Source organism: Vicugna pacos, chromosome 30 (genome assembly GCF_048564905.1).
Source record: "Vicugna pacos chromosome 30, VicPac4, whole genome shotgun sequence".
Lineage (NCBI taxonomy): Eukaryota > Metazoa > Chordata > Mammalia > Artiodactyla > Camelidae > Vicugna > Vicugna pacos.
The window spans coordinates 10,827,208-10,848,439 of record NC_133016.1 but is presented as its reverse complement, the minus strand read 5'-3'; the positions used below and the strand labels follow the sequence as shown (position 1 = coordinate 10,848,439).

Sequence of the window (21,232 nt, the reverse complement as noted above, 5' to 3'; positions counted from 1 at the left end):
CTTTGTCACAAAGGTTCGACGCTGCAAAAGATAACTCTAGAATCAGGTTGTATTTGTTGCCATGGGATAACAGCTTCATATGAGGTAACTGATCTGTGTGATGACTGGACCCACAATTCTGATATCAGGTCAGAATTATAACACTTAAGGCTAAAGGCTGTTTAGCCAGCACTCCTTGGATTTCATTAGCACCATGCTCTAGTCATCAGAACTTGCTAACTGAAACTTCAAAGTTAGGCATTATATAATGATAGAGTGGATAACTTAAAACATGTCTTCCTTGATCAGCACATCAGGAAATCGACCTTCTTCTACAGCAGTAGAATCAATAGCACTTCCTCCTTGTTAAATGCCCAGGCTACATTTGGGAGCACCTACTTTTGAGCTGAATTTAGCCCTTGTCTTAATTTTAGGTTTGAGGGGCAAGTGCCAGGAAGAAGCAACACCATGTGCGGCTATAAAAATGTAGCATCAACTTCAGAGCCTTTAGACTAAAAATGCTAGAAGTCCATACAAATACGTTTCTCCAAGAAAATCTGAGTAACCATGTCTTCTCTGGGCTTGCTTTACTACTCAATTTATGTCTAGAAGGATTGTTTTCTTTATCGCTGTCTTTATCACCACAATCCTCATTTTTCCCCCCAACATTATACCATGAAGAATTTCAAATCCATAGTAAAACTGAAAGAATTCTGTGAATATGTACTATTGTACTATTAATATTTTATTCTATTTGCTTTATCCCATATCTGTCCATCTAACCATTCCTCTCTACACTCTTCTTACATTTTTATATATTTCAAAGTAAACTGCAGACATAAGTCCACATCCTCATTTTTAAGTCTTCTTTTTCTCTACCAAGTTTTGTTCAGTTTTCACTGAAGTGGTTTTTCCCCCTCTCTATGAATAATTTTTAAAATAATTTTACACAGAATTTCAGAGTAGAAAGTTCTGTCTAAACCAAACCAGATGTCCCAGTTCTAAGTATGTGTTTCTTACTCCACATTGTCTCCTCTTTTTTCTCTCATTCAAGTGAATTAGCACCCCCCCCCAACATTGACACTTGATTACTTATATCTTCCAAAAACTAGAAAGCTGAATAACCTTCCAAAGGGGAAAAAAAGTTCCCCATCTGTCCTTGGCATTCAAAATCTATTTATATATCTAAGAACATCCCTGGTCAAACAACAGCATTCCGTTTCTCACTTTATTGTTTTTCCCACTTTTGGATACTCTCCATACCACTTCATTGCCAGCATCAATTTTGACACAGAATTAGAGTGTTAGAAAGGCTTCTAAAGGCTAGTTAAGCATTCTATTTAAATGTGGTAGACTGAAAAAATGTGTCTCTGTCTCCTCCTGAAACACCATCAATATATAAGTAAAGGTATAAAAAAAAAGATATAAAGTCAGAAGGACAAAAAAGGAGCAGGGATGAAAGCCGACAATAGATGTCACCGAGTTTGGGAGGATTAAAAAAGAACAGAGGGATGAAACTCATTTAGGCAAACAGAGAAAGCATAAATCCACCTGCCCTCACAGAGGCAATGATGAGAAACAAGATAGTTTGCTCTGCAAAACTCAGGGAAGAGCAGGGCTTGGCTGTACAGGGCATCAGAGAAAGCTGAGGAGTGGCTTGGGGCTAAAGACCCAGGGGTCAGTGGAAACATCCACCCCATCCCCTTGCCACCAGAGAGTATAGATTTATTCGCTGAAGAAAGTGAATCAGAGCATCATCTGTGTGGTGGGGAACACCAGAGGGACATACTTACCACTGTGGGGTACAAGGGTAAATGACCACTACTCAGATGAGCATACAATGCTCTATAAAAGATCAACTGGTATCTGGCAAGAATTTTCAAAAACCCACTCTAAGATAATGAAGTGATTAAAATATCAAGAGATAGTTTTATAAATATGGATTAAAAAGCAGTTTTTCCCATTCCCATTCTTGGATGGAGTTTTTGCCCATAACTCTCTGGAGATGTGTCTTATTTACATCTGTGCCGAAGACCACCAAGCTTAACAAAGGCAATAAAGTTGGAAAAAGACATGGTCTGCTCTAAATTGAATCTACTCTTTTATTTAGTCACGACTCTGGATTAACTTTTTAAAAGTAAAAAGTAATACCAGCCTAGCGGATGTCCATCTCAAGTGGCCCATTGTCTCCCCCACTTTGCTTTGTTCTGCACGTGGTTTTAGTTTGCCTGGTGAAGCTTACACTAAAAGGTGTGAAAATAGCAACGATGTCCTATTGGGAGAAACAAAGGAAAGAAAGAAAAGCAATGCTAAACGGATGTAGAAGGAAATGACTTTTCTTTTCTGCTTCAAATTGGAAAAAAAAAAATGTGCTCAGACTTGAAATAGTGCTTCCATTTCCAGCCCTGGTGGCTTATTTAACTTGGGTGGATTAATTTATCGGGAGTAGTATCCTGGTTTATCATCCATGGAGAGGTAATTTTAAAAATCTTTGACCTTGTCAGTTTGGGGGTCACTTCAAGTTGGAGGTGTTATAGCTGGTATGTCACCTCCAATTTTCAGGAGTCTTTCTTGCCTCGAGATGTTGCCCTTGCAGATTCTCAGTACTGATTCTCCTCCAGCTGCAATTCTTCCATCTCTTTGAATCTTTCATCCATTTCCCCACTTATGAAATACATCCTATTTTTCAATAAGGGGATTTACCTTTTTAGATAATAACATAGAGAGAAGAGGAAAGGGACTAATATTTATCACACTTAACTGTGCATTCAACAATGCCCTAGGCACTTCATATAGCATCTCAGCTGACACTTATAACAATCAAATATGCAATATTATTATTCCCTCTTCCAATCTGCTAGGCTAACACACCTAAAGATACACAGAACAGGGATTTAAGCCCAGATTCAATTTCAAAGACTTTTCAGCAGAAAAGATTAAAAAAACAAAAACAAAAAACAAAATAAAACACCAGTACCACACTTGACATATGAATATTTCTAAATATAAAATCCTTGGGAATATATATCTGTGTACTGAAAATATTTTATACTCACAAGGTATTTTCCCTTTGTAGATGATTTTTCTATCAAGCTCCCAAGAACCGCCTAGAGCTATGAGCACTAAAATACCTCCTTAGGAATTTAAATTTTAATTTTCTCTTGTCCCTTCAGACTTGGAATACCCCCTTTCAGGGTCTACCATGGACTGCACTGTGTCCTCCCCAAATTCATAAGTCAAAGCACTAACCACCAATGTGATGATATTTGGAGACAGGACCTTTGGGAGATAATTTAGATGAAGTCTTGAAGGTGGGGCCCTCATGATGGTTTTAGTGCCCTTATAGAAAAAGGTGCTCTCTCATTCTGCCATGTGGGGACACAGTGAGAAGGTGGCCATCTGCAAGCCAGGAAGAGAGTCCCCCTGGACCATGCCAGCAGCCTGACCTACGACGTCCTATCTCCAGAAGGGTGTCAAAATAAATTTTGTTATTTAAGCCACCCAGTTTACAGGGTCCTTCTGAATTTAAGCCAGTGCTTTTTAGACATTATTTTACTTGCTTAAATCCCTCAACACATGGATTCTTAATGAGTAGCCCAGGATCCTCTTGGTGGACCAGGGCTGAACCAAAAATACAAAGACTCTTTTTGTCAAATATTTTATGAGCAGTTAAGAGCTACTCACTAGTAAACTGCTGAGTAAAGGATTACTGAGATTTGATATTCATGAATTAAAATGACCACTTTAGAGTTCACTAGACCTATGGAGTAATACCAATAGACTCCAGACAGCAAAACTTTCAGGATGTGTATGTTTACACAGATACATAGAATCCAAGACATATTTTCAGAAGACACTTAGTTGGTTACAGCTTATATAATTCTAGCACAGTATCAAAACCAGGAAATTCACATGGTCGCAATGTGTGTGCCCAGTTCTAAGACACTTTATCACATGTGTCGATTTCTGTAACAACCACCATGGTCAATATCCAGAACAATCCATCAGTATAAAGATCTCCCTCACGTTTTTCCTTTAGAACCACATCTACTCCCTCCTCCATCACCCCTTACCCTTAATAACCTCTAATTTGTTCTCAGTCTCTATAATTTTGTCATTTAAGAATGTTGTATAAATGGAATCATACAGTATGTGACTTTTCGAGGTGGAATTTTTAAACTCAGCATAATGCACTGAAGATCCATTCAAGTTATTGAACATTTGTTTCCTATTGTACTGTCACAAATCGCCACAAACTTCTGTGGTTTAAAGCAATACAAACTTATTACAGAATGGAAACTATTTCCCAGAGTAGCTGTACTGTTTTACATTCCCACTAACAATGTATAATAGATCCAGTTGCTCTGCATCTTTGCCAGCATTTGGTATTTTCACTGTTTTTAATTTTAACTCTTCTAATAGGTGTGTAGTGATATGACTAAATTTGCATTTCCCTAATGGCTAGGGAGATGGAACATGTTTTCATATGCTTACTTGCCATATGTGTATCTTCTTAGGTGAACCTCCTTTTCATGTCTTTTGCCTATTTTCTAGTTGGACACTTTTTTTACTATTGAATTTTGAAAATTCTTTATGTATTTTAGACATGAATCCTTTGTCAGATAAGTGGCTTGCAAATATTTTCCCCTGGTCTGTAACCAGTCTTTTCATCCTGTTAACAATATCTCTCCCAGAGCAAAGTTTTTAATTTTGATGAAGTCTAACTTGTCAAAAAATTTGGAGTTATGTCTGGGAGCTTTTCATAAAGTTCTAGGTCCTGAAGATTTTCTCCATGTTTTCTTTTGAGATTTTTCTAATTTTATGCGTTATATTTAAATCTATAACCCATTTTGAGTTAATTTTTGTATAAGGCGTGATTTTTTTTTGTCATGGATATTCAGTTCTCCAGCAACATTTGTTAAAAATGTTCCCCCATTGACTTTTTTTCTGCATCTTTATCAAAAATCAGTTGATCATATATACCTGTCTATTTCTGGGGTATCTATTCTGTTCCATTCATCTATCCGTTTATTCCCTCACCAGCACCATGCAGTCTTGATTACTGTAGCTATGTTAAAAACACCTGAAATCGGGTAGTGATTCCTCCAACTTTATTCTTTGTTTTCAAAATTGTTTAGATATTCTAGTTCCTTTGCCTTTCCTTTTATATTTTAAAGTAATCTCGTCTATATATACCTACAAAAGATCTTGCTGGATTTTTGACAAGAAAAATGTTAAAACTGTATGTAAATTTGGGAAGAATTGACATCTTTAGTTACATTGAATTTTTCAACTGAGACCAAAACGTAGCTATGTCTCTTTCATTGGTGTTTTGTAGTTTTCAGCATACAAGTCCTCTACCATTTTGTTAGATCTACACCTAAATATTTCATTTATTCTTGCTTTTTAATAATAAATTATTGTTAGTACAATTTTATCATCATTACTTTAGTTGTGGTTTACTTAGCTACCCCTTAAGCAAAAATCATAGACTGGATTCCCTCAGAGAAAATTCAGCCTGTGGATATTTTTAATGGGGAGAGATTTCCTGTTTTAAAAAATCCACATTTCTATCTTCTCTGGAGAAGTGGGGAAATCTGGTAACACTGGGTCTCACATTCCTACTCAACGGCAATTAGCTGAAGCTGAATAGCGTTATTCCTTACAAGAAGCATCTTTGCTAGTTAGTTAACACCACCTCCACCACACCCAGTGAATGTCTGTGCACACATGCCTGGCTTCATTTCCTCATTTGTTCCTGCACTGGCCCTGGGAAGCGACTAGGTTTCCACTTCTGCCTTAAACTGAGTGGTGATTCATATTGGCATTAACAACATTTTTGATTTATTAATTACACTTTTCGAGGTCACTCATAGGGCAGAGAATTCATGTTAATCATCCACAGTCTTAAGGATTTACTAAGCTACTGCGTATATATTTATTCCCTCTCGCCCCAAAATCTTCTTGTTCCATGACACTTCTTCATCACCGTTTCTCCCAGCAGGGAGATCAGAGTAAATGTGGTCTCAGAATAAATAAAGGACTAGAGTGGAGACAGAGGAACCAGCCCAAAGAGTCTTCTATACAAGCCTCTTCTCCATGGGCTGACATTTTGTGAGAGAGACTCAGTGGGCAGAGGTAAACCTCTGGTAAACAAACAAAGGCCGTTTTTCTCAGAGTGCATCTTCAGCTCTGAACTTGTACTTGTGAAGGCACTTTCCCCAGAATACATCCTGAAATAATGGAGGTTACACTTCAAAGCTCCACCAACAAGAGGCTCAATTTTACTCCAACAAGTGAGGAAAGTAGGTTCTCTTGGGTGGACCGAGTTCACTCTGCTTATCTCTATTGCTCATTTAAGTAGATGACAGGGTTAACCTAGTCCCCATTTAACCTCTCAGCACCATCCAAACATGGCCAGGGAGGAGCGTTCAGTTTTAATATCCCACTTCTCCTAATCCATTATCCATGATAATCCATTGTGTCCCCTGGGTACTTAATCATCAAAGCAACCATAAACCTCTTTTTGAAGATCAAATGGTTCTTTAATCCATTTACTTACAGTATCCTAAGTTACAGAAAATTAATCAGTAGTGTAAGTGGGCCACTATTCTGAGTTTCTTATGGAGCCTGTTAACAAGGTAACAAATCGGTAATGGCTTTTGTGCCATGTGGGTCAGAATGTGGAACAAATCACCTTGGTTGGTTGCTTTTCGCTGTGCTCTTCATTCTGACTTGGTCCGTACTGCTGACTTGGCCTGCCTGCCTTCCCAGAATCCCATCGGTGAATTAACAGAACTCAGCCAGACTGAGAGCGAATTGGACTTTAAACTTTCCAGCGAGGGTGCCATTAATTCTCATCTTCCCTTCTGTACCAGGTTAGCTGAAACCATTTAGGGAAATCACCCTAGGTCTTTGAACTCTCAAAGAAGTAAGAAAGCAGTAATTTTCATTAAGCAAAAGCACTACATTCCAGGCTAAGTTTCCAGTTCCCTTTTGTCCTTTTTCATGTCCTCTTCCCTCAGTACTGAGGGACTGTATCAGATTACCCCAAAATGGCCATTGTGACCACTGGGAAGCCTCTTCGCCTCAAGAATACCCCGAGGTCATTACTATGACTCCCTCTACACAATCATTTCTGAACCACTCAATACAAGAAATTGAGATTTCATATTAACCAGAAATGTTATACTGGTATTATCCTTTATAAGGATTTTCCTTTGCCTGAGGAGCTGGATTAACTTGAACATAGAAAAACTCCTGACTCTGATCACGAGAAGAGGCTTTTTAATTATTCATTATGCTGTAACTAAGTGTTCTTTGGTTAAGGGGGGAAAAAAATGCCTTCTTCTCAATAAAAACCCATTCACAAGATGGATGATAACCTCTGTATTTTCTATGTCCTTTTGGAATGTCTACTCAACATAACATCTCTTCATGTGAATTATATATATATATGTACATTTTGATGGTTGAAATGTCAGTCAGGAGGCTGGGAGAAAGACAAGGAATAATAAAATAAACCCAAGGACTCAAGAAGGAATAGGAACAAGAGTTAAGCAGCCCAAAGGGAACAATGCTGCAGAGTCAGCAACTGGGGGTGGTGAAGGGGCTCAACCAGATGAACTGGTTTCTGTGGATTGGAACCCAGTTGGTTATCATTTAGCCCTTCTTCTGCCTGCCAGGGATGGGCTCAGTCCAGCTCAGGATGCAAACAGGACACAGAGAAAGAAGAATTGCTGCTTCTGACCATTCTTGGAGCTCAGTGAAGAACCAGGAGGAATCAGATGCCCAGAGAAGGACATAAAATAGGATGCAGCACTGTTATGAATTGAATGCTTGTGCTCCTCCAAAATTCACATGTTGAAATCCTTTCCCCCAATGTGGTGGTATTAGGAAGTGGGACCTTTGGGGAGTGATTAGGTCATAAGGGTGACATTCTCGTGAATGAGATTAGTGCCCTTATAAAAGAGACCCAGAGAGCTCTTTCCACCACGTGAGGACACAGTGAGAAGCTGTGAACCAGGAAATGGGTCCTGCCAGACACTGCATGTGCCGACACCTTGATCTTGGATTTTCCAGCCTCGAGGACTGCAGGAAACGCATGTTGTTGTAGCCAGTCAGTTTACAGTATTTCTGTTAAAGCAGCCAAACAGACTGAGCCAACTGGGCCTGAGGATGTGGATGAAGCATGCAGCCTTTGCGAACGCCTGTGTCGGAGTCCTCCTCCCTGAAGCTGGCTGTGGCCCAGTCTTGCAGACCTGGGCTTGCCTCCTGATAGCTGCATTGTGCAGGGTGGGGGTCTTTACGCTGAATAAGTGATTCTGTTGCACCCTAAGCATTAGGCCTGAGAAAACCATTGTCAATGACTATTATGGACTGAATGTTTGTGTCCACCAAAATCCATAGGTTGACGTCCTAGCCCTCAGTGTGATGGTACTTGGAGACGGGGCCTTTGGGAGGTCATTAGGGTTAGTTGGGGTCATGAGGGTAAATGCCCCATGATGGGATTAGTGTCCTTATAAGAAGGGAGACTGGAGAGCTTGTGCCTTCTCTCTGCCATGTGAAGACAAAGTGAGAAGGCAGCCTTCCTCAAGTCAGAAGGAGAGCCCTCACTAGAAACTGAACCTTGATCTTGGACTTTCTAGCCTCCAGAATTGCAAGAAAATAAAATCCTGCTGTTTAAGCCACCCAGTCTGTGGCATCTTGTTACGGCAGCTGAGGTGGCTGAGACTATGACTCATTACTGAGACAGGGTCATGATACAGGGGGCTTGTGGGCGCATCCAAGGACGGAACCTGGGGAATCAGGACCAGTGAATCACTATTTCCCTTGTGCATACATTCTGACTAAGAAGCAAACTTCTGTATAGGGTTTATTCTTCTCATGTTTAAATTCTACTCCAGAGCGAAAGACTCAGGGAAAACTTCCAGAAGGGCAGAAATCAAAGAGGTGATGATAAGCCTTCAGGAAGCAGAGTACAAGCCTGCATTCACGTCTGGCAGGCATCGTTGTCCTTCGCTTCTCCATGAGCACCCAGCTAGTCAGCAGTCACACTGCCATCCTTCACACCAAGCCCTCTTTGCTCTCAGCCTGCTCCTGCAGGGGGATTCTAACCACCTTAGCTTTTTTTTTTTTTTTTTTTTAGCTCCTGCTACTGCAACGCTGTCCGTGAGAGTGTTTCTCTATCACTGTGAATACAGGGGTCTGATCTGGACTCTAGTTTCCACCATTTACAGCAAAATAACCTTGGGTGTGATTCTTAGTGACATTAATTTACGCGATCGGTTACAGTACCTTCCTCTTGGGTTTGTAGTGAGAATTTAATGAAATAATGTGTAGAAAACATCTGGACACTATGCTTGGCAAATGCTCATGTGATGTCCCAAAGGAAGGGGAGGGGGTGTACTAGTGTGGACCTGGGAGCTGAGCCCTCCCAGGGGTGGCACAGAAGCTCTGGAAGACAGTATAGAAGAGTAACATGGCACCTCCCTCCGTTACGAGTGAGATTTTGGCCTAGTCATCATGGCCGTTCCTTGTGGATCTCTGGAGCATCTCCAGCGGCCTGGAGCAGCTCTGCTTCCGCTCTTGATTAAGCAGTCAAGAGACGATATTCACAACAAGCACTTTCTAGTTTTTGCCTAAAAGCAACAATTTTTCATTATTGCTACTTCTCTTCCGACTGCTAGGGCTCTTAATGGAATTGCAATAGTAATGTTGTCCCAGGGTGATGAGCCTCTACGACTGAATAATATCCCTGGATTCTGTCTCTTTTATTAAAAAACATGTAGGACACAGGCTTATATCATGAATGTTAATGTGATCAAGATCGTTGCCCACTGGAAAAAATGTGTTCTAATTGAGTTGTGGGAAGGCGTGACTTGCCACATCAAATACAAGGAAATCAATAGCCTTCAAAGGATTACAGTTCCCGGAGGCTGAGGGGACAAGAGAAGTAATACAATTTTGAAAAAACAGTGCTTTTGATAAAACAGTTTTTTCAAAAATCTCTCCTCCCATTTATAGGATGGGTTCAGTTAAGCATTTTATTTTTCTTATCAATCAAGGACCAACGTGATTTGACCAAATGTTGAGTGAACACTAGGTTTCAGTCTCATCACACACATTCTGCAAGCTTGCTTAATGATCAAGCTAGGCATTTTGCTCAAAGATTTGGTATTTTCCTAAATGGGAATCAGGCCAGGGCATTTATTTAATCTTTATAGACTGAGCTTCCCCTCCCAACCAAACCCTTCTCCCTTCCATCACCACCATGCTTGGGTGACCCATGCCCTTTATCACATGCCCCTCCCAAAGGAAAATTACATTCCTGCCTCTTCTCTCTGTCCTTCTGTCTTAGCATCAATAAGAGATCCCTGCAATTTGCCTTGATTGTGCAAAATGAGAATAGCTACGGTCAAAGTGAGTTAGCAAGTGTTCCCCATGTAAGACAGATAATTCGGTGATACCCACAACCAAGCAGGTGCTTCACCAGGATTCAAAGTGAGGTATTTATGCTGCATTTATTGACAAGCAATACACTCCTCCAATGGAAACCAAGCAGTAGCATCGCAGCTTGCAGAATCATAATGTGACATGCAAGGGGATTGCTTTATTAGCCTTGGCCTGGGACCCTGGGAGAGAGGCAAATCAGAGACTGTGCACTTGCTCAGTCAGGTATTGATCGAGCAGTGCCTTGTGCCAGCTGGATGCTGTGGGGTTTTCTAGAAGAATAAAACCAAGTCATGGCTTCCGTTCCATGAGGACAGGCTCTTGTGGGCAAAACAATATTTATTTTCATTCCTCTTGAATGCTAGGCAGTAAGGCACAAATGACTAAAAGCTGCACTGTTCAAATGACTGGCCCCAGATTTAGAGGTAGAAACTTTTTTGTGGCCATTGAGATGAGTGTGACCAGATTGAAGTCTTTCTTTGTTACACATGTTTCAGCTGATTACTAGCATCAAGTTATCCAATTCTCTGATAGCCCATAAAAACATTTCCAACTGGCTTCCTGCATGTAGACAAAGGAACTAGTTTGAAAACTCAGTTAGAGACATGTAAACAGGAGTGACAGGAAGTACATGGAATTCCAGATATTACTGTCTCTGCGGATGGGAAATCCGAAACCTTTCACAACTCTTTTCCCTTGCCTTCCTGTACAATAGAGGAAGGAAAGATTCAATGTTTTCTTTCCTAGGTGTGCTTGTGGCTAAAAGGCTATGTAACACAGTTCTAGCCAATGGATAAAAGAAAAAGTCACTGAACAGAGCTTTCAGGAAAGTTTTTTGAAAGGACAGACTCAGGTAGCACAGCTCCTCAGCCCACCGTCTTCATCCCCTCTTCCTCCCTCCTTTTCTTTCCTAGAACAGGCGCGACAGCTGGGGGTGCACCAGCCCTCTGGAGACTGTGAAAATGAAAGCCACTTGCTTTCTGGATGGAGAGGAGGAAGATAAACAGAACTGGGTCCTTGTAAACATTTCGAATTGCTTCACTTGTCCAGGATCATCTACTCCCGGACCTTCTGTTGCATGTGACAAATGCAGTAAACAAAGTCCTTGCTTGTTTAATCCTGTCAGTTAGATGTTCTGTTACTTGCAGCTAAATGCAATCCTAATGGATACACTCAGAGCATTCAAGGTCTGCTAGCTCAGCTCTATCCGTCTGTCATTTATCCTAGTAACAGGTGTTGCATCTGTCTTGGCTGACACCTCCTGCCTGGGCCTCCACTATTGCTGCAGTATTAGACAAAAATCTGTCTCCTGCCAAACTTCTTGAAAATAGTGAATTGCAATGGTTATTCCAACTAGGTTTGTGCTTTAAATTCTGAAATCTTTATTTTTCCATTGCCTAACTTACTGAGATTTTTCTGGGTTTATTCCAAACCTGCTTTTCTTCCTAATATTCCACATCACTTTTATACATGAAATTCTTACAACTTCCACCTGGAGACTGCCAGAGGGGCCAATTCCAGCTACTCTTTCGATCACAAAGTTAAATGTAATTTTAAAAAAAATGAAAATGAATATATGCATGTATATGTGTGACTGGGACATTGCACTGAACACCAGAAATTGACACATTGTAACTGATGGTACTTCAATTAAAAATAAATAAATAAATAAATAAAATTTAGAACAGTGAAACAGAAAAAAAAAAAAAGCTAAAATGTCTTCAAAGACCACCTTCTACACAGAAACTTTTCCAAAAGCAACAGTTTTCATTCAGAACTCTTATAATGGACTTCACAAGCTGTTGAAAGACAGCAGCCCCTGCTAAAGGCCCATAAATATTTGATGGCCCAATCTTAACTGTTCCTAAAGATGAAACCACTTTATACAGTATCAAATTGTCCCTAAAGACCCTTCTGTCTGAATAGCAGTTGGCTCTGGCCACTTTACTTGTCATTTGTGGCATCCCACTTTCCCCTTGAGGAACTCAACATGAATCAATAGGAAGCAATCTGTCAAATGTATAACATGCTGCTTATCTGTAATTATCTTAAAACCACTATGTGCACGTGCTATGTGTGTGGAAATGGCTGAGAAGCACCATTATCATCTCAGAGAGAAGGCAAACACTGCCCTTGTGCTGCCCCTACCTCTCTAGAAATAACATCAGCAAAGAGAAAGAGTAATCAGAGCTAGCAGTTACTTGGCACTACTACAAGTCAGGCACTCTGAACACTTTAAATAGAACTCATTTAATCCTCCCAATGATTCTGTCAGGGAGGCACTATTATTATCTTTGTTATACAAATGCAGAAACTGAGGCACAGAGAAACATAGATACTAAATGGTGGGGCTGAAATTTGAAAGCAGGCAGACAATTCCAAAGTCCATGTCTTCACCACTCTATTTTATTGCCTTTGGTGGACATTCTGAGATGGGCCCACATGATCCTTGCTGTCTGGTATTCATGTCCCTTCCCTTGATTGTCAACTGGATCTATGACTTGCTTTAACCAATAGAGTACGGCAAAGGTGACCAGATGCTGCTTCCATGACTGCATCACATAAGGAACTGAGAATGGCCTCTAGCCAATGACCAGCAAGGAGTTGAGGCCCTCAGTTCAAGAACCCTTCAGGAACTGAATCCTACCATACCACACAAGCTTGGAAGTCGATCCTTCCCCAGTCAAGTTTTCAGATGAGACTGAAGCCCTAGCCCACACACCTTGTGAAAGTTCCTGAAGCAGAGGGCCCAGCTAATCTAGCCTGGACTTCTGACCCACAGAACCATGAGATAATAAATATGTGTTGCTGAAAGTTGCTAAGTTTGTGGTAATTTGTTACACAGCAATGGATAACTTATATACTGCCTCTGTGATTAGGTCATACTTTAGAATATAAATCTGGCCCATGAGGAGTTGTCATTAAATGATAAAAGGTTACCATTGTTTCTGGTTAAAAGCCTGAGGGTGGTGTGGAATGAAGCAAAGAGAGACTATTTGGAGGCCCACAACCAAATCAATGCTGTGATGTTTGTGAGAAGAGTGTTGACTGCTCTCAACCACAGAACCACCCCCTCTGACCTTGTTCATACCTGACCTTGAGTCTGTAGAGAAAACCACCAGAAGACAGCAGACCAGTAAAGAGATGGACTTTATATACTTTTGAAACAATCTGCAATATCTCAGTTTCTAAGGCCATTACTTTTAAGAACTATATGATTTTGGCTGTCTTGTTACATTATGTAAGATGACTGAGCATCTGGGATCTAAGAGCTAAGAAAAGGCTGACAACCCAGGATGAGGGAGCCGTACAGGAGTAACCCAAGCCCCGGGGGGTGTCAGCTGGGGCAGAGGCAAGCATCTAAAAGCAGGACACCAGGGCAGAAGTGCGGGATCTGGGCTGGGCTCAGTGAGTCGGGCGGGTTTCCAAGGTTGGACTAAGTCATTGGTTCAGAATCCAGGGAGAAAACACTGAGTGGGGGACAGGAAGACATAGAGAAGTTGCAACAAAGGAACAAACTGATGGGAAACACCAATAATAAGCCCAGAGCACCCGCAGAAGGAAAGGCCTAGTGACTAAAAGCACCCCTTGGCCTCGGCCCAGTCAAGGGTATCCACTTCAGGCCATGTTTGGGGACCGAATTCTAGAAAGACTGGCTGAGAGTCTCATGCAAGAGAGGAATGAGAGCCTCTGACTGGAGAAGAGGTGAGGGGACAGGAAAAAGGGGAGCTACCTGTATTTTTCTCACTGGTTCTGCCCTCTCATTGAGTCACACGATGATCTTTCTGGACAGCTCCTCTCCAGGACACAGAGGAAAGACGTGGAAGAACCAGTCACAGCTCATAGTGCTGGGACGCATCTCACTCTCACCTCATTTGACAAAGAGAAAACTGAAGCCTGGAGAAGTTAGTATCATGTCCGGGCTCCCAAAGCCAGTGAGCAGCAGAGCCAGAGCAGGGCTTCAGCCAGGCACCTTTCCCCAACACCACCCTTGCCTATTCATCAGCCGGGATCTGGGCATCTGGGCGTTTGGAGTTTGGAGACAGTGACACTGTGTAGTAAGGGCTAAGTTGCGTGGACAGACTGTAAGAGCTGGAGGAGCTCAGAAGATAAATGAAAGGGTGCTGGGTAATTAGAGCAGACTCACCAAGAAGGCTCGAGCCAATCTCAGCCATGAAGAACGAAGGGGAGCTGCGTATTTTTCTAAGCCCATTTAAATTCATTCAGAACCTCTAATCTCCTCCTCCTCAAGACAAGGGCCTTCAGCACTTGAACATCGCTCCAAACATTCCCTTACTTCATATCTTTTAAATGTTCGTTTCACATATCGCATACAAGGGTTTTTTAAATACACAAGAAAAATTAGCTTATTATCTTGGACAGCCAATCCAACATATTTTAACAACTTGTTCACCACTGGCCCTCCATCCCCTATCTTCTGCATTCGTTTTCTTCCTTCTGAGTGTATGTGTCGTTCAGTGGTTCTTTCAGCAAGGGTCTCCGAGGGACAGCACTTTCAGCCCAGGCGTGCCCTGGATGGCACTTCACCTGGGGAAGGACTTCTAGCATTTACTCTCAGTGCTGTCAATCTGATGGCCGTTCTTCAGCGGGGAGGGGGACTCTTGGCTGCTTGCTCGTAAGGTTTTTCTTTGTTCTCTCTGCTTGGCGGTTTCATTGTGTCTCCACTTGGCTTTTTCCTCACTTCGTTCAGGTCTCTGCTTAAATGCCACCTCTTCAGAAAGACCTTCCTCAACCCTTCCCTAAAATTGCTCCTCTGAAAGTCTTTTGCTCTGACTTACTTTTCCCCCAGAGCATCTATCTGCACTTGAGTTTACATTACATATGTAATGTATGCGTGTTATATGACACATGTGCATTATACATGGGTTCCTCCACTGGGTCCCCTAGAACAGTGCCTAATGGTTCAATAAACAGCTACTGATAAATGAATGATTATACCTACGTGTAGAGGGTTGTGGTTATTGTTGGATTTATCCTGCTCAGCTCTTTGAACCTTAATATCCTCCATCTGGAAACATTGGCTTTTCCTACATTGAGTGGTTTACTCAGGGCTCTTCAGAGAATCAGAACCAACAGACATAGACATGGGTATAGATATAGATACGGATCACAGATGTAGATTCAGATTTTATATATGTGTGTGTACAGGAAGATTAACAGATGGCTAGAGACTGATTTTAAGGATTTGGCTCATCCAACTGTGGAGGCATGGTAAGTCCAAAACCTGTGGGATAGGCTGGCAGGCTGGAGACCCAGGAGAGAGCTGCCATTCGAGTCTAAAGGCAGCCTGCAGGCAGAATTCCCTCCTCTTCCAAGGGTCTCAGTCTTTTTCTATCAAGACCTTCGACTGCTGAGGCCCACCTGCATTATGGAGGGTAATTTGTTTTATTCAAAGTATGCTGATTTAAATGTTAACCTCATCTAAAACATACCTTTACAGAAACATACAGAATAATGTTTAATTGATATCTGGGTACCAGGGCCTAGCCAGGTTGAAACATCACATTGACCGTCACAGACTCCCACCTGGTAGGAAGTGCTCTGTTTGGGTGGCACAGACTTGCTCGCATTTTGCAAGGCTGCCTCTGTTTGCTCTTGGGTCTCCTCATGTCCAGTGGGCACCTACCCCTTGGCTCTCCAGTGGCATTATTTCATGCCCAATCTTCTGGCTTCCTGCAAGAATTCCAGTGTCCCACCAGGAGGAGGAGAAGCTCTGCAGACCTTCCCAAGAGGCCCCTGAAGTCTGGTGCCTACCACCCTTGTCTGGTCATGAGTTCCAGAGGCCCTGTGACTTCAATGTCCCTTCTCACCACCATGAGTTTCCTCTACATTCAGGTTCATAGAGGATGTCCTCTTGTTTTGGAGTGAGGTTGTATATTTTTAAAAATTGAAAGCAATATTTCATCTTAAGCAGCTGGAGGGAAGGTGGAAGAATGTGTACATACTCACTCTGACATCTAATTGGAAGTTGGTGGGAATCAAGTAGGTCTAATAGAGATGGAAAGGCATCCCGGGTAAGCGAAGCTGGAAGATGGATGAGGGTGAGCATGTTACCTGCAGGGGAAAGCTAAGAGCCCTCCTTAAACACACTAATATTTGAGCACCTGCCACATGTTGGGGCTGTGCTGTGCAGGACACCTTAGATACTGATGCACAATACATGGGCACTCCTGTCCTCACAAGTCTCGAAGCCAGACTAGGGTGAGCGTGGCAGGCAGAGTGGGAAGAGGGATTGGATAACATAGGATCAGATTTAAAACACCTTATAAGTCTGATAAGAGACTTGACTTCTTAAAATACAGAGCCACAGGATTTGGGTACATGGAGATTACATGCTGGAAGCTATGTTTCAGAAAGTGAATGAGATAGTGGAAACCTAGAGGCAGGGCATCAGCTAGGAGTCAATGACATCATTCTTGGTTTGCCTTGGACAGTACAGATTTATGTCTTTTGTCCCAGTATAATTATTTATAGTATCCTTTTTTCACTTTCAAAGTGTCCTGTTTAGATGATAAATCACCAGCTTGCCTAGCTAGAAGCTTGAGAACGTGAGCTTCTTGTGGGCAGGGCCCGTGGTCCCTTTGCCTTTGTGCCTTGAACATACAGTGCCTGACATATAACAAACATTTCACTGTCTGAAAAATGAATGACTCTGACACAGGAATCAGAAAGAGCAGTTATGAAGGTAGAGAGAGACTAAAACTAATGCAACATTTATGAAACCAAAACTTCAAGGAGGAGGCTGTAGGTAACAGAACCTAGTGTTCCAGGGGAAGCTAGAAGACTAGAAGAGATAAAATGAACACTTAGAGACATGGCTAATCCCAGGTCTGGGAAAGTGTAAGACCAGCACGGAATGTCTTGAGCCAGAAAGCATGAAAGAGCTGAAAGGCTAAGTGGGCCTATGTCAAAGGACACAGGGGCTGGCTTACAGGGGATCCCACTGGCCATGTTGGTGTTGATTTGAGCATCAAAAAGAGTAATGATGGCTATTGGTTATAAAATTAAAAAAAAAAAGAAATCATGAATCTGTACTGGTATTGGGCAAAAAAAGGATCAGGGAAGGCTCTTTTTCGCCTAAAACACCAGTCAATAAATGTAGAAAGAACTAGAAAATTGCCATTTTGCAGCCATCAATTCAATGACTGGTTGAGGCAAAGATAATCCATGCATGCTAAAACCACTGGGTGAAAAGTAGCTGGAAACGGGACAGTCACATGGTCTCAAAATAATACTTGTTAATTCAAATGAGAAAAAGACACTTTCACAATGGAGAAATTTGGCAGACAACAACATAGTTACAAGTATATAAATGAATAATGGGATAAAATTGACGTGTACCTCCTGACGCAATGCAACTGGGAGTACACAATGTCATTTAGGTGGTATTCTTGCCAAAACACCACATGAAACAATGTTTAATCTGGATCTAAACATGAGGAAACAATCAGATAAACCCAGAATGAAGGACATTCTGCAAGACAAGTGACCTGAACTCTTCAACTATCATCAAATTTCACTAAAGACAATGGAACATTCTCGATTCTAGATTAAGGGAGCTTGGAGAAACAAAACAATCCAAGACAATGCATGAAATTTATTTGGGTCCTGGATTTAAAAGCAACAACAGCAAAACTTTGAAAGACATTTTAGGGGACAATTTAGGGTTTTGTATATGGATCGTTTATTAAATGATCTTATTGAATCTACATTAAATTCCTTGCAAATAATAATGTATTGTAGTGAATGACTTTTAAAAAATTTTTTGATGATCCATACTCAAATATTTAGGCTGAAACATTTAGGTGAAATGTCGTGATAAACACAACCTTCTCTCAAATTGCTCTGCCAAACACACACACACGCACACGCATACACACACACAGTAGAAGAGCAAATGTGGTGAAATGTTGGCAATTTGGTGATGTGAGGTAAAGGACATATGGGTATCATTGTATTATTCTTTTCACTTCTCTGTGAATTGGAAATTCAAAATAAAAAAGGAGAAGGGAGAGTTTAAAAAAAAAAAAAAAAGGAAAAAAGGAAGCCTGGAGGAAAAGCCACATGGTGACAGTGAAGAGGGCATCTGTCAAGCTTCAAGGGGCTGGGTGGTTTGAAGTGGTGGAGAGAAATCAATCGCCACAGGTCAAGGAGGTGACAAAGAGAAAAGACATAAAAGTAAAGACTGTCAATAAGAGTGAGGCTGGAGACACAAGACAGTAGCGAAAGGAGAAAACAGGATCAAATAAAAGTGGGGTTCTTGGGGCCCCATGAATTCCCACTGAAGCTCTGCTCTTTGCACTCATAAGTGCACATCTGAGGCCCCGGGCCCACAGTGTGCAACGCCATGCCTGGAGGGTTCCTGGATTCCCTGAGTGTGAGGTCAGCCTACTTGGGGAGCGTCCTGTGGGAACCTGAGCTGAGGGAGCAGAACCTCCTTAGATCAGATTATTGGCCTTTCACAACAGTCCTGGTCTGGCAGCCACAACGGGAGCTCCAAGTTACCAAACGAGCAAAATTCCTTGGGAAACCAAGTAAATGTGACTTCTTAGCCCTTCCTAAACCAAGCGTACAGCTTATGTATGACTTCATACAGTCCCAGGTAAATGACAGCAAACTGAGCACATCTGCTCACGAACGTGTGGTGAAGGTCACTCACATCACTGGTCAACACACCTTAAATGTCCCCAGAAACACAGGTGAGTTGCAATTGCAGACAGTGAGTTCAACCATGTGGAATCATTGCCCAGACTCTTGGCAACAACTGATAATATAAAATGATTCCAGTTGCTATGGAAACAGAACCAGCATGCCAGTAATTATCAATAAGTTCTCACCCTGAAACTCAAACCCAGCTCTGATTTTCATAATAACCTAGAAATGTTTCCAAAAACTGCTCATAACACCCCAGGATTTTGTTTCACCAAAGGCAAAGTCAAATTTGAATAATCCCTCTCGACACCTGTCTGCCTCTGGTGCCCCAGCTTGTTCTCAGGACTCCCATCCAGGAGAGGAGAAAGCGCTCATTGTGCCGCAGATGATGCTGGAAACAGAGAAGGTTCACATCCCGTGTCAGAGCCAGGAGGCCTCACACTCCCAGACAAAACTTGCTTTGAGCCAGAGTTAGTCTTTTATCCCCCACCCATTTTTTAAAATTGAAGCACAGTTCATTTAAAATGTTGTACTAGTTTCTGATTTCTTAAAGGGTATGAGTGAAAAGGCAACAACTCTGTGCCTTTCAGGACAAGGGTCCTACATCACCTAGCCCTGTGCTCTGTCACTTAACACTAGCCTGAAAGACAGAAGGAAAACATGCCCCAAGACTCTCCTTTCTTCCAGATCCATCAGGTTTGCCTCTGGAGTTCACCACCTCCCTTGATTCCTGCAGGAAACAGAATTCCTTATTGTTCTTTGTCAGATGCTAAATGCAAGTCCAGGCTTGAAACATTGCCTTGGTCAGAGCACTCATTGTTTTCCCTCACCTACCGATTAAGGCTCTTGGGACGGCTCTCCTCCCTCTGCTGCACACATCCTCGGATCTTTGTCCCCAGTAGAAACAACAACCCTCCTCTGACCTCCACGCCCTCTTCTGGTTCTTATCCTCTCACTTTCTCGTCTTCACAGTTAAGCGTCTGGAAGTGGTGGCCAGCACTTGCAATCCACCTTCTCACCTCCACTTCACTCCTAACCGCAGGATCGTCATTCCCCATCCCTGCACTTAAATGATCTGTGATAACATCACTGCAACTTAGTCATCAGCAAGCAGTACAATGGATTCTTCCCAAGACTTACTGTTTTTTCACCTTTGTGTAATAATTCAGATCATTAATGATTCCTTGCTTTGAAAATCTCTTTCTAGTTAGTTTTCAGTCACGCTACTGTTTCTCATTCTACCTCTGGCTACCGTTTCTGTTTCTTCTGCTGATTCTTTTCTCCCACTTGTCTCCCACATCTTAGTGTTCCCTTGGGTTCCATCCCAGGTCTTCCTCTCCATGCCCTCCACATATATCCTGGGTAACCTCATCCAGACTCAGTGTTTCTCTTCCACAAACAGCTTTGCCAAATGACAGACACAACTCTACCTATAATCTTCTTTTCCAGGCTCTACACTCATTTAGTCATCTGCTTATAGTTTGTTTCCACTTAGATATTGTATATACTTAGTAAGAGCAACGTGCTCAGGGCTAAATGTTTTCTTTCCCTCAGTATTCTTTTTCTAATATCTCCTTTCCTTGTTTACGCTGATACTTATCAAACCACCATCCTGGACATCCTTTTTGACTTCTCCACCAACTCTATCTACCTCTCATCTACCCCAAATTGACCACCAGATTCTACTTCTTAAAGCAATTAACTCATCCCTCCATCACTGCCTTATAGTTTGTTTCCACTTAGATATTGTATATACTTAGTAAGAGCAACGTGCTCAGGGCTAAATGTTTTCTTTCCCTCAGTATTCTTTTTCTAATATCTCCTTTCCTTGTTTACGCTGATACTTATCAAACCACCATCCTGGACATCCTTTTTGACTTCTCCACCAACTCTATCTACCTCTCATCTACCCCAAATTGACCACCAGATTCTACTTCTTAAAGCAATTAACTCATCCCTCCATCACTGCCTTCCTAATTTCTCACCAATGACTGCAATTTCCTCCTACTGGCTTTCTCTACATACAATCTTGCTTCTTCTACTCTATATTGCCACTGGAATTTTATTTTCAAAAATTCACATTGGTTGATATCACTACCAGCTTTAAATCACTCATCTCCATCTTCTG

At 41.8% G+C, this 21,232-nt stretch overlaps 1 long non-coding RNA gene across 1 annotated transcript in view; it reads right to left on the bottom strand.

Moving 5' to 3' along the window:
- LOC107033650 (uncharacterized) overlaps positions 1-21,232 on the bottom strand; it is a 173,389-nt gene that overhangs the window by 84,846 nt on the left and 67,311 nt on the right. The window lies entirely within an intron of this gene.